General features: G+C 41.6%; 1 protein-coding gene across 5 annotated transcripts in view; it reads left to right on the plus strand.

The window, feature by feature from the left end:
- Window positions 1–14,544, plus strand: part of Cdk17 (cyclin-dependent kinase 17) — a 90,219-nt gene that overhangs the window by 16,330 nt on the left and 59,345 nt on the right. Inside the window, exon 2 of one of the 5 annotated variants that reach the window (XM_011243447.3) lies at window positions 4,406–4,468. The exons of the other annotated variants lie outside the window; for them this stretch is intronic. The gene's annotated coding sequence lies outside the window, so the exon portion shown is untranslated. The remainder of the gene's footprint in view (window positions 1–4,405; window positions 4,469–14,544) is intronic. 5 annotated transcript variants of the gene reach the window in all.

Here is a 14,544-nt window from a genome sequence, read left to right on the forward strand (position 1 = left end):
TTTATAAATGGTTTTACAGCTTCTTTCACTGTTAAATTGTACCATATTTTTCTTTTGTTGTTTACTGCTATTGGTGATTATTTATACATTCAATTTTTCCGTATTGTGTCTCTCAGATTCTTTTTCCTTAAATGAGTAAATTTGTCTCTGATGTATTTCCTATCTTTCTTATAAGGCCTCACTCATTGTATCCATTGTGATATTGTTAGTATATTTGATAATTAGGGACGTAATCAGTGGACCAATTAACTCTCTTATTAAGACATTGAAGCTAGTTGTGTGGTTGGATGCCGTCTAATATAGGGTGATAATCTAGCATAACCTTCTACAAAGGTATTCAAAATTTCCAACAGGGCTTATAATGAATCCAGTATTGCTGAACTGAATTCTTAATAGACATTTGGGAAGTTGTCCAGTAGTGCTTTAGGAATGTTTTCGCCTGGAGAATGGTACCAAAAATAGGCTGTTGATTTTATTACTTATGCCAGTAAAGGAGTGCCCTTGTTACAGAGCTGGTAGTGTCTGTGGGGGGTGATGGGGGCAACATGATGAAATGATTAGCAGGGGCAGCGAAACTGGATTGTTGAGTGTCGGGGAGGCTGGTTTACAATTCGTATTCAATGCTAGGCTTGATAGGAGTTAGCATAAGGATCATGATAGAGTTTAAGTTTTGATTGACACAGGCAGCAAGGCAAGTACTTTGGGGTGAGGTAATCAAACAGCTGGAACTCGAACAATCAATTACTGCTATTTACTGAAACTGAATAGTCTGATGTTGGTTTATATGAGGCTTTTTTTGGGGAGTTCCTGAAATGAACAATGAAGTTATTTGAAACTCTTATCTTCCCACTAGAAGTTTCCTGGAAAAGTGAAGTCATTTTACTGCAGACAGATGACTGCCGGTGGTTCGGTGGTTCCTGTAGCCTGTGACTTTAGTGTAGACAGTTTGGGTTGTTAGCACCCATTCTGAACCAGCACAAGCTTGAAAATGTGTTTATAAAAAATCCGATTTTTGGTCCCATCTGTAGACCACTCAGCCTTTTGATGGCTGCTTTGATGCTGACCTTTTCCATCTCAGCAACGAGGTCCAACCTTAACTTGGTATTTTTGACACTCAAGTAGGCAGTTGAATATGAGTTTGTAGTCAAAAAAGAGTTCAGAATCAGAGGAAAAAATAGTGAGTTATTACATAGATGCTTTTGAAACATGTGCCTGAATGTGTTTTTCTTAGAAGGAAACAGTAAGAAAAATTTGTGAGCTTTAAGAGTTCTGGTGTTGTTGGTCAGTGGTGGCGCACACCTTTAATTCCAGCACTCGGGAGGCAGAGGCAGGTGGATTTCTGAGTTTGAGGCCAGCCTGGTCTACAGAGTGAGTTTCAGGACAGTCAGGGCTACACAGAGAAACCCTGTCTCGAAAAAACAAAAACAAAAACAAAAAAAGAGTTCTGGTATTTAATGGTTATACTGGTGTGTGCATGTGCGTGTGCGTGTGTGGCTAGCTAGTAGTTCAGAGAGAATGAGAGAGCACGGAACTGATAGGGTGGTGTTTGGATGTTAGGAAAAGTGCTTTTAAAATCTCTTACTTTATGTGTTTTGCTGATGTTTGACCTGCACGCATGTCTGGGTACTACATGCATGCAGTGCTCAAAGCAGACAGAAGAGGGCAGGGTCTCCTGGAACTAATGTTAGGGATGGTTGTGAGCTACCATGTGGGTGCTGGGGTTAAACCATGGTCCCCTGGGAGAACTGCTAGTGTTCATGACTGCTGAAGCATCTCTCCGAGAGTCTCCCCCAAAAATGTTGCTAAGAATGATGAAGAAGGGTGGGGGTATAGCTCAGTAGTGCCTGCTTGTCTTGCAAACACGAGTACCTGAGTTCGATACCCAGAACCTATGTTAAATTAAAAAACAAAACCAAAAACACCAGCCAGGCATGGCGTGATGGTGCGCCTTTGCAATCCTAACCTAGGAAGGTGGAGACAAGCTGACCTCTGGGATCCACTGGGCACCCAGTCTAGTCTCCTTGTTAAGAACCAGAGTCGGTGAGAGACCGTGTCCACAAACAAGGTGGACAGCACCTGAAGTTGTCCTATGGCCTTCATATCCACCCCACATGTGTGTCCGTGTATACATATACACGCAACATGGTGAAAGAGGTCAGACACTCAAACAGGGAAGGAGAGGTGAAAGTGCTGTCTAGGTTTGCTGAGGGCATTCCTTCTCTTAGGCTTTTTTTTTTTTAAAGATTTATTTATCTATTTTATGTATATGAGTACAATGTTGCTGTACAGATGGTTGTGAGCCATCATGTGGTTGCTGGGAATTGAATTCAGGACCTCTGCTTGCTCCGGTCGGCCCTGCTCGCTCCAGCCCTGCTCACTCCGGAGAAAATCTGAAGATTTATTTATTATTATACGTAAATACACTGTAGCTGTCTTCAGACACACCAGAAGAGGGTGTCAGATCTCATTACGGATGGTTGTGAGCCACCATGTGGTTGCTGGGATTTGAACTCAGGACTTTGGGAAGAGCAGTCAGTGCTCTTAACCGCTGAGCCATCTCTACGGCCCAGGCTTCATTTTTAAGGCTAAGCATGTGAGGGTGTGTTGGTGTGCCCGTGAGTGTGGTTGCGCACATGTACTCAGTTGTGGTTTGGGTGAAAGGTCAGTAGTTGGAGGCAGGGGGTTCTGGTTTGCCGTTGACTTGGGGTTGATCAAGCAGAGTTGAGAGCTAACGTACAGTGTGAAGGCACATTTCAGTTTGCTGACTAAAACTGCTGCTTTGACTGTCCAGAAAGCTGATGTGAAATGTGCAGATGGAGAGAAAGCTTAAGTAGAGCAGAAGTCATGTAAGTCTCTGTTCCGGCTGGTTTTGTGGATCAGCTTGACACAAGCTAGAGTCAACAGAGAGGAAGGAGTCTCACTTGAGGAAATGCTTCCAGGAGATCCAGCCGTAAGGCATATACTAAATTAGTGATCAATGGGGGAGGGCCCAGCTCATTGTGGGTGGTGCCATCCCGGCACTGGAGGTCCTCAGTTCTATAAAGAAAGCAGGCTGAGTGAGCCAGGGGAAGCAAGCCAGAGTAAACAGCACCCTCCGTGGCCTCTGCATCAGCTCCTGCCTCCAGGTTCCTGCCCTGTGTGAGTTCCTATCCTGACTTTCACTGGTGATGGACTGTGATCTGGAAGTGTGAGCAAAATAAACCCTTTGCTTCCCAACTTGCTTCCTGATCATGGTGTTTTTGTGGCAGCAATAGAAGTCCTGAGACATGCTAACATAGCCATGCCTTGGTTAGCATGATGGGGTCATATTCTGAGAAATACATTGCTAGTAGGTAGGAAGTTTGGTTATTGTCCAGGCAGCCTGTTGTACATAGACAAACTAGATAGTGTAGGGCAGTTATTCAGCATGGCTTCCCTTTTATGTGCTTGTGTGTTCACGTCTGCAGTGCACACATGTTTCATGGCTGAGGTATATATAAAACTATAACATTCAACACCTTCTTCTACTATATATTCCCAATGTTGGAGCATCATATGTATATATTGCCATAAACCAATCCTTACTCGATCTCACGTTCTTCTGAGGTGGTTGTTAGTTCTTGTTTTTAAAGGGGCAGAGAGCACAGTTCTCTCAGCATCCATCCTTCTTTGCTCTCCTTAGTATCCCAGTGAAGGAGTCAAGAGTCAGTTGTCAGGTTAGGCTTACTCTAAAACCTGCTCTCACTTCTGCTGCCTAAAATTTCTTGTATGCTCTAAAACCTTCACCATTAATGCCAGAGTTGTTTACAGCTACCCTTTCATCATGGGAGGGATATGTTGACGTCTCAGATTTCGAGGGTCAACACTGAACAGGCAGTGAGAAACAATTCTAGGCTCATGGAGACAGTTACTAAGCTGAATTCATTTAATTCTACTTAATAGAAAGTTCAGTCAGTCAGAAGTATCTTGATCAGAGTTCTGATTAATTTAAGCATTACTCCATCCATCCATCCATCCATCCTTCCAGGACAGGGTGTTCCTATGTTGTCCAGGTTACCCTCATTATCTTGTTTCCAGGCTAGCCTAGAGACTTCGATATTCTGCTGTGCTTCCTGAATTCTGGAATTACAGGTGTTATCACTATCCTTAGCCTCAAGTGTTGACTGTCCTAAATATTTGCTAGTGTCCTCATAGGAAACTTTCCTTTGTATATTGAAAAAGTCTTTATTTGGGCATCTTTTTGCTTTGTTTTGTACTAATCTGACCCACTACATCACTTCCCTGTTTAACCTTCAGAAGTTTCCTAAGAAAGTAGAATTGGTACCACAAGGTACAAATACATTAAAACTGGAAACAGAGGAGCAGAATGGTGGCTGTTGAATTTAGCCCAACACACACTTTCTTCATCCTGTCTTCTCTGCTCTAGGCCTTGTGAGGAGTGCGCCCGCTAACTGCTGTCTTGTTATGCTCTCTTCCTCTCCAATTTAAGGTTGGTATGTGAACTATTTCTAATTCTCTGCTCAGCAAGTAATGTGGACAATTTTAGCTCACCCCGCTCCAAATCATACACAAATTTCCTGGAGTGAATGTCGTTGTGTAGTGTTGAGGGCAACTGGCATAGTCTTTGGAAGAACAGTCCAGTTTCTTTAGAATATTTCGAGTGATCTTTTCCTACTGAAAAGCATTACCAGCAGACTGGAGAGAGCCGGCAGTTGCAGTGCATTGCCAAGGCTCCCTGTTGCTGAGGAAGGTTGACCACTCCTCAGCAGTTTATCCTACGTAGGCTTTAATAAAGGGTTAGTCTAGCAAAAGTAACAAATCACTATTGTGTCATAAATTACAGAGTGACCAAACACCATGCACAGTTGTTCAGTCCACTTGTGTCTTAGAGACAACAGCAGAAAGTTGCCTACACAGCTTTCTTTGTTCCCTTCAACTGAAACCAACATAAGTATCTTGAAAATAGTTTTTCTGAGATGTACCTTTAAAACTTGTAAAAGAAAACATATAGTATTGTTCATTGAAAAATGTGGATTTGCATTTTATTAATTTTTTCAATTAAGAGTTTGATAGAGCATGCTTTGAGCAACGTATCCCCGCCCCTAACTCCTTCCAGAGTCCTCCTCCTTCCCTATCCACCTGACCTTTGGTTCTCTTCTTTTTCTCTTTTCTTGACCGATCAAGTCCAGTTTGTGCTGCCCATATATAGGATGTGAGTGCGGTGGTATCAGGGTGACTCTTTGAGAAATTTGAGTGTCCTCTCCCAGCCACCTTCAGTTGTCAAAAGGTGCCTTGGCTAGGGCCAGGCCTTCATATCCATTTCCCCTCTCAGGCTGGGATTTGGTCTAGCTTGGAATTAACACCTTACTCTCATGGTAGCTGTAATATGTCCTTTAAAATATGTAATTATATAATATTGCGTAATTTTTCTTATTAAAATTAGGCCCTCTTTAATTTCTTACTGTTAGAGTTTAGGGGTGATTAAATCTATTCTTAAAAGATGCTTTTTTTTTTTTTTTTGAGACAGTGTCTCACTTTGTAGCTTTGGCTGGCTTAGATCTCACTGTGCATTTTAAATTATGCTTACCTGTGTGTGTTGGCTTGTAGGTATGTGAACAGGAGTATAGGAGCCTGCAGAGGCTGGAGATGTCAGATCTCTTAGAGCCACCAGACAGAGGCGCTAGGAATTGAACTCAGGCCACTGAGTGATTTCTCCAGTCCCTTACGAGGTAATTAAAAGGATAGGTGATTGGCTAGATTTCATAGGATGTGCTTACAACATTATAATCATAAGCAGTCTCATCAGCTTTGTAGACTGACATACTTTCGCTTGCTTTAATGTGATATATACTCTAAGAACATTTATGCTGATTAGGAAATAGACTATAGCGAATTTAGACATTGCTCAGTGAACGGGGCCTGGTATCATAGGCTGGTATTACCAGCTATTAAGGAGGCTGAAGCAGGAGGATCACAAGTTCAAAGCCTACCTAGGTTTATAGAAGGACGGCAAGGCCAGCCTGGACAATTTATTAAGACTCTGTCTTAAAATAACAAGAGAGCTGGAGATGGATAGCCTAGTGCCTACCTAAAGTATACAAGTGCCGCCGCTACCTACCGGGATCTGGGAGAATGAAGCCAGTCAGTGAGGCGGACTAAAGTCTCATGCGCTGGCCAACTTTATTCAGAGCCTCAGACAAATCTATAGTCGTAGGGTTAAGAAGGGTCACCTGGGGGCTGGAGAGATGGCTCAGCAGTTGAGAACACTGACTGCTCTTCCAAAGGACCTGAGTTCAAATCCCAGCAACCACATGGTGGCTCACAATCATTATAACGAGATCTGACACCCTCTTCTGGTGTGTCTGAAGACAGCTACAATGTACTTACATATAATAAATAAATATATATATTAATATAAAAAGAAAGAGAGAGAGTATATAAAAAGAAAGAGAGAGAGAGAAAGAGAAAGAAAGAAAAGGGAAGGGCCATCTGAGTAAAGTTCTCTCGTTGTCAAGCTGTAAACAATCACAAGGACAAGCCGCATGTGGCAAAGTAAGGGATAATATAAACACTTAATTGACTAACAACAGCAAGCAATAATGAGGGATCTGAAATAAACTCAGTCCTATCAGACCTGGAGGAGCATGAAAACGCATTCTAAGCACTCAGAACTCTTCTCAGACAACTCAATTCCTAGACTGTGTTCCAACATAGAAGGCCCCAGATTTGACAAAAAGGTACCAGTACTACCAAAAAAATGTATAGACAGACATGTACATATCATGAGAAACGGTCTGGTTGACAACCTGATACTTTTTTTGGTTGAGTAGCTAGAGGATTTATTTTTAAATGTTTCCATCCTTAAGTAGTTTATGATATTGCAAAAGCTTTCATTTATAAAGCCCATTTAAATCTTGATGAATAAATCAGTCCAGAAGACCAATCTTTGGATTTGAAGATTGGTTAGAAACAGCTTTAGAGAAGTGGGTTTTCAATGTTTTATTTATTGATTGATTGATTGTTTTGTTGTTAGTTGGGGACTTTATACTCTTAAACCATTTTTAAAATTTTTACTAATTAAAAAATTCGTTTAAAAATTTCATGAACTATATTTTCCCTCCCCCAACTCTTTTCCAGATCCTACCTACCTCCTCCCACTTCATAACCTTTCTGTTTCTAAAAATAAAAAACAAAAAAGTCCCCCCAACGCACAAAAGCAAAGCAAAGCAAAAAAAAAAAAAAAAAAAAAAAAAAGGCAGAGTTCCTTTGTATTGGCTGGCTATTGCTGAACTCGCCCCTTGCCCTGGGATGCGGTTGGTATGCCCAACATCAACTTCTATTGAAGGAAGCTGATTTCCCCTCTCCCTGAAAGTATCAAGTGTAAGTAGCCATCAAATTCTTACATTATCATGAAAATTGCTTGACACCCCCCCCCCCCACACACACACACACAAAGATTTCCTAGTCTGTTCTTTGGAAGTTTTGGTTTAGAGCAGTGGTTCTCAGCCTGTGGGTCCTGACCCCTCTCCAGGTTGTTTGATCCTTTCAACAAGGGTTACCTAAGACCATAGAAAACACAGACATTTCCGTTATGATTCATAATAGTAGCAAATTATAGTTATGAAGTAGCCTGGCTTTTATGGTTGGGGTGACCACAACGTGAGGAACTGTATTAAAGAGTTGAAGCCTTAGGAACGTTGAGAACCACTGACTTAGAGCAAAATGACTCCGGCTGGACCTTGGGTTGTACATGCATACGGCCTTCTCTTCCTTTACTAGACATTCACTAGATTCTACTTTTGGAATTGACTGTCACTGAGTAAATACATTTCGTTCTGTATAAACTGTTTGGGTGTGGTAAAGTCTCCTAGCTGTCACTATAATTAGTCTCAGTCACAGTCTTTGACTTGGGATGTATTTCCTTGTGTAAAATGGGAAGGGCAATAGCAACCTGTGGCAGTAATTAAAGTAATGCACATTTGTACCATATCTCTCTGGCAATAATACTACCTGAAATATGTTACATTTTGTCACATGTATTTTGGGCTATGTGATGGCTGTCCTTGGTTGTCAACTTGACTACACATACAACCAAAACCCCCAAATGGAGGGAATACCTGTGAGGGATTTTTGCTTAATTTGAAGTAGGAAGATCCGCTTTGAGGCAGGAAGACACCCTTCAATCTGGGCCACGCCTTCTGCTGGAAGCTTATACGAAGCCAGGGAAGAAGAAAGCTCTGGCTGCTCCCTCTCACATGGACAGCAAGTCCATCCCTTCACTGGCATTAGCGCCCACTTATTTGGGATTCCAGCTGAGACATCCAGCTTCATGAACAGAGCAAGTAGTGGATTTTTGGACTTTTTGTTCATAATCAGTCATTGTTGGTCTTCCTAAACAGCAGCCTGTAAGGCATCCTAATAAATCCCTTTTCTATATGTAGAGAGAGAGATTATGTCTGTAAGTTCAGTTTTTCTAGAGACCCCTGACTAATACATGATAATTTGGTTACATTTACAAAATATACTAAGCAGTGACTACTCTGTGTGTCTTGCTTACAAGTTACTTCAGGAGAGTGATTTTTGTTCTGTTTTATTTAACGTTATATCCCTCTTTTGCATTTTTGTCTAGTACTTATATAATCCTTCCAGCAAATATCTCTCATCTCCAAGGTGCTCAGAGTATATGGCTAATGATTAGAACAGTTAGGAAGTTGTACTGTGTAGATGCATTTGAGGCTGACTTCAGAGTATAAGGAATACTCGTTCTAAGTAAAAATAAACTTGGAAAAAAAGCAAAGAAACCAGCTGGTGCATTCTTTTCTGCTAATTTTTATATTTATTGACTTTTAAATTTAGTTCATTATTTATTTATTTTTTAAATTTATTTATTTTATTTATATGAGTACACTGTAGCTATCTTCAGAGGGCATCAGATCCTATTACAGATGGTTGTGAGCCACCATGTGATTGCTGGGAATTGACCTCAGACCCTCTGGAAGAGCAGCCATGCCCTTAACCACTGAGCCATCTCTCCAGTCTGACTTTTTCATCTTTTTGAGACAGTCTCTTGCTATATTATATACCCGTCTTACCTGGAAGTCACTATGAGACCAGGCTGTCCTTGAACTTACAGAGAGCTACCTGCTTCTGTCTCTCATGTGCCACCACCATGCATGAACTGTGCTGAGTTTTAGAACTCCTAACAGAAAGAGGTTAGGAAGGGCCCAGCCAGTGCATGCTTGTTCATTGAGCAAAGGTATGTGTTTATTCTATTCTGTGCTGGATCATACTGTGTATGGACAAGCATTTTTAAAATCTCTTGGCCTTCAAACGGCTTCTCAGCTAACTTGTTGTAACTTGCTCTAGGCTTTTAACTCTTTACTTGGTAAGTGTCTTATGTATAAAATGAGGATAATTTTAAAAATGTTAACCATTAATGGTCGAATGAATTAATATATATAAATGTCTCAAACATTCTGGGATGTAATACCACGTGGCTGCTTTCCTGTTACAGAATACACTGAAAAGGGAATAGCCGTTATTTCATTGATAGTACTAACATCTAGCACTCCTATAGAGATCTTTTTTTTAAGTGACTACAGAAAAACTGTAAGAGGAGAAGCTCACTCCTTCACCTCTTTGCTGTTTAAATCATATTTTATCACTTTGACTTACACCAGGAAAACTGATAAAAGGCCAGACCTGACAGTCTTTAGGATGTATTCTACCTAAAATTATATTTGAATTTTTTTTAATTGTAGGTACTTGTAAGAAAAATGGATGACTTTGAAAGCTTCTAAATTTAAGCTAAAAATTATTAACGTGTATTGTATAAAATAATAAATTTCTTTAGAAAAAATTTTGTTTATTTTGTGAGTTTGGGAGAGTTTGCTGGAGTGGTGAGTGTATGCGGACAGTTTGGGGCTGGTTGCTCTGGTCGGAGTCTCTAATTCAGGATGTCAGGCTTGAGAGCAAGTTTGTTTGTTTGTTTGCTTGTTTTTGAACACGCTGAGCCATTTCTATACACCTATAATGGGTTTCATGATGACATTTTCATACACAAATACAGTGTTCCTTGATCATCCTGTCCCTCTTCCCAGTCCTTACTCATGAACATATTTTGGTTTTTTTAGACAAAGTTTCTCTGCATAGGCCTGGCTGTCCTGGAACTCACTATGTAAAACAGGCTGGCCTTGAACTCACTGAGATCTGCCCGCCTCCGCCTCCGCCTCCGCCTCCGCCTCCTAAGGGCTGGGATTAAAGGTGTGCACCACCATGCCTGGCCTAGATTGTTGGGGCATTTTAATTTCCCTCTTGATTTTGTCATTACCCTCCAGATCACTCAGACACTCTTACTGTTCTTTTCTCAAGATCTTGTAGAGTTTCTACTTTCTTACTGATCTCTGTTCTCCTTCCCTTACGGTCTGATGGCAAGAAAGCACTACAGTTCCTTTATAGTAAGACTTGTGTTATAGCCTAAGATACGATCTATTTTGGAGAAAGTTCCATGGGCTCCTGGGAAGAATGTGTACGCTTCAGCTTTTGAGTGGTGTATTCCACAGGTGCTCTGTGTGTGGTATAGTTTAACTGAGATTTATTTATTTATTTATTTATTTATTTATTTATTTATTTATTTATTTTTTCTTTTGCCATTTTTTTTCACTCCGGCTTGATCTGTCTTTTGAGGAGAGTGAACTATTGAGGTCACCTACATGACCGTACCTGGACCTGTGTCCCTCTGTCTGTCCAGTAATTTCACTTTATGGAGTTGGGTACGCTAATACTCAGTGCATCTGTATTTGCAGTCATTGTGTCTTTTTAGTGGAGTATTCCTTTCATTGATATAGAGTGACCTTTGTATCTTCTGACTTAGTTGGCTTTGAACTTGGCCTAGTTGGATGGTAGTATAGTTACTTGGGCTTACTTCTAAGTTTTCATTTACTGCAAACATTTCCTCTCTGATCACTTTCAGTCTTAGTATCTTTGCCATAGGCTGAGGTTTTTTTTCCCCCAGACATCAAAGGCTCTTGTTTGTAATTCAGTTAGCTGCTGCTGTTGTTGTTTGTTTTTGTTTTTTTAATCTTTTAATTGGAGAGTTAGACTTTTAAAGACCATTTATAGTTAGAATTGTTAGACAAAGTGTACTAATTTCTTTGTTCTTCACCTTAACACTGGGCTGGCTTACTTTACTAACAGTTCTTGATCCCCCCCCCCCCCCCCCCCCCGAATTCATCAATTCTCCCAGTACAGTTTGTTACGTCCTGAGCTCTCCCCAGGGCTGGCGTGGTGACTGGGAATTGCTTTACTCTCAGAGAAGGTCTGTTTGATTTTAAAGGTTGGCTCTGTTTGCTACGGTAACCTTGGGTGATGGTTTTGTTTCATGGCATGGCCCACGCTCTCCTGGCCTTAGGGATGTCTGCTGAGTCAGTTCTCCTGATTGTTTGCCTTTACAAGTCATCTGACACGCCTTCCTTGTGGCTTTCAGCATTCTTATTCTTCCTTTGTTCTATACTCTTGGCGGTTTAACTATAGTCAGACATGGGGGATGCTTTTGTATTCGGATATCTGTTTCATTCCTGGAATTTCTGACATTTTCTGTATCTGTTTCAATGTAATTTCATTGACTAGATTTACTGCATCGCTAGTCTGCGTCCTAGCTCGCTGACCCTCTCTACTGATTCATAGGTTGGGCCTCTTAGTACTGTCCTGAGAGTCTTGGTCTTTAGTGGCCATTTCTGACCACTTGCTTTCTTGTTCTCTCTTAATGCTTACTGTCTCCCTCTCTTTCCCCATCTCCTTCTGCTTCTGTTTCCCTGTCCCACCCTCTCCCTCTTCCTGTTTATACTTCAGTGTTAAAATTCCTTGGCCTTTTGTCCATCCTTGGAACTCTTTCTTCTAAGAGGTCTAGTGTCTTGGTGGTTGATTAGAGTTTTGGGTTGACTTATTGAACTTTAGTTTTAAGGATTTCATAATTGTCCCTCCAGAATCTTCCTCATTGTTGAATTTCTCATCCACATGTTTAGATTTCTCACTTAAAACTTATATTCACGTTTACTTCATGGATTCATTTATGAGTCGTCTTTAAACTGAACTTTAGAATCCTTAGCATTTTATCTGTTTCACTACTCATGGATTCAGTTATTAAAGAGTCAAGATTCTTTGTAGAAGTAAACTTGCCTTGCTTTTTTTTTTTAATATTTATCCTTCTGTGTTGTGATTTACCCATATGTTGAAATTGATATCTTTCCCATTTTTATACTGCAGCCTTGTCGTGGTTTTTGAATGAGAATGGCCCTCCTAGGCACAGAGTTGGATGCTTGGTCCCTAGTTAGTTGTACTGTTTGGGAAAGATTAGGAAGTGTGGAGTTACTGGAGGAGGTGTGTCACTGAGAGTGGGCTTTGAAGTTTCAAAAGCTTCTGCTAAGCCCAGGCATAGTCACAGTTTGTCTTCTCCCTCTCCTTCTTCCTCTCCCTCTCTGTGTCTCTCTGTCTCTCTGTCTCTTGTCTCTCTGTGTCTCCTGCTTGTGGATCAGATATATGCTCTCAGCTACTGCTCTAGTGCCACCATGTTTTCTGCCATGATAGTCCTGGACTCACCCTCTGAAACTATAAGCAAGCCCCTAATTAAATGCTTTCCTTTATAAGTTGCCTTGGTCATGGTGTCTCCTCACAGCAATAGAACAGTTACTTAGACAGGTCTTAGATAGCATCCTTCAGAAGAGCCCACACCTCAGGACTCTTCAGAAAGGAGAAAGCAAACCACTGTTACAGTAACAACCAAGAGAAACCGAGTACAGAACCACGATAAAAATCCACTAAAGAGAGCTATCAGTCTACCCAGAACTGTCAGAAAAAATGGCAAAAATAACTGAAAGTAAGCTCTGATGTTAAAATTTTATTATAAAACTGATGTGAGGAGGAGCAGGGAAGGACGCAGCCATACAGTTAAGTAAAGGCAGACAAATAACAAGGAACGCCCCTGAGGAAGACAGTGGTAATGGAGCGCAGATACATCAAAGCTAAGTAGGATGTAGCTGGGAAAGAGAAATCTGTTTTCTTCAGAGGACTTAGCCCTGAGTTTATCACTTACACACACCCCAGGGCAGGCCTCATGCTCAGCCAGCTGTACTTGACCGTCACCGACCCTTCTCCAGGTTTTGTTGTTTTAAAGAGAGTAAGAACATGAAGCTGGGTGGTGGGGAAATGGGGACGGAAAAGTATGATAAAAGTATATCATGAAATTCTCAAAAATAAATAAAAACACGATATACACAACATTTAAATACTGAGACTGTAGGGAAAAGAAGACAAGTAATTAGTGACTTTTTCTTTAAAATCCTCTAATATTGGAATAAGTCAGGGCTGGGGGCTGAGGAAAGGGGGACAGATTGGGTTGTCGCTGGAGTGTGTTGTTTTCCCTTGTTCTCACTGGAGATAGAAGTTGGTGCTGTGTGGTCTGAGGGCCAGGCCATTGAGGGGCTACACCCACTGTAGATAATCTTCTTTGTGTACAGTGCCCCACTGCAGGCCCAAAGGAGCTGTTTGGCCTGTTGGCAGGCAGATTCTCGCTCACACCAGAGACCCTCCATTTTGTATAATGGGAGTCCACACATCCAGCCTGTGTGGTGGCAAGCATGCTGCAGAGTTGGTGACATGAGAAGCACAAGGTCTGTCCTGGATGGGGAGAACTGAGGGTCTGGGCTCTGCCCGCCCGGATCACTGCTTTCAGACACTGTCCAGCAGCAAACTACTGTGCAGGAGGAAGGAAGCTGTGGAAACTGAAGAATCTGTCAGATGTGGCCTCTACACTGCCTGTCCCACCCAGCAGCAAACTGTCAGTAAGGCAGTTCTGGAGGCCAAGACCATAGCCACCGCCATCTCCATTGTACTGGCCTAGGCATGGGCTTTGCTCCTTACCACAGAGGGCGGGCCCACCTCATCCTCCACAGCCTGAGATCTCTGCTGCGTAAATATTTGAGCTGGCTCAAGCCTCACCATTCCCCAACCATACTTCTTCTTTTGCTACTTCTCTCACCCAGATGCTGTGGCTGCCTTCCTGACGTGGGATTGTCACCCTGTTCAAGTGTCCGCGGTAGATAGTCTCACAGCACTAGACCTTGTGGTTGTAGCGTCCGTGTCTTCCCACTGGGAACCCAGGATGGAGCTGGGACTGTTCACAGCTTTTCTGTGTGCCACCTCTGTTTCTCTGTGCCTTTTCAATGTCTGCTTACCTCCTCCTGATCCCCAGTGGTCTTTTCTTTCCTCAGAATCTAGCCCTTCTCATTTATTTACACAGTGGTAATGGGGAAACCTTGTCTTCCGTTGCACTTCTGAAGTCTACAACAATATTTAAATTACCTCAACTTGATTCTAACTTTCCTGAGAGAAAAACTGTCTGTTAATGGCTCTAGATACTAATAATTTCCCATAAACTTGTAAATAAAGTTTTTAGAGTGAATGCAAATTTAAAATTTTTTTTTCCTCTACTGGGTTCAGGAACAAGTAGACATAGTTTAGGAAAAATGCTTTCAAATTGTTCTGCTTATTTCTCTCATATTCGTTTAA

The sequence above is a fragment of the Mus musculus genome, chromosome 10 (assembly GCF_000001635.26).
Source record: "Mus musculus strain C57BL/6J chromosome 10, GRCm38.p6 C57BL/6J".
Taxonomy (NCBI): Eukaryota; Metazoa; Chordata; class Mammalia; order Rodentia; family Muridae; genus Mus; species Mus musculus.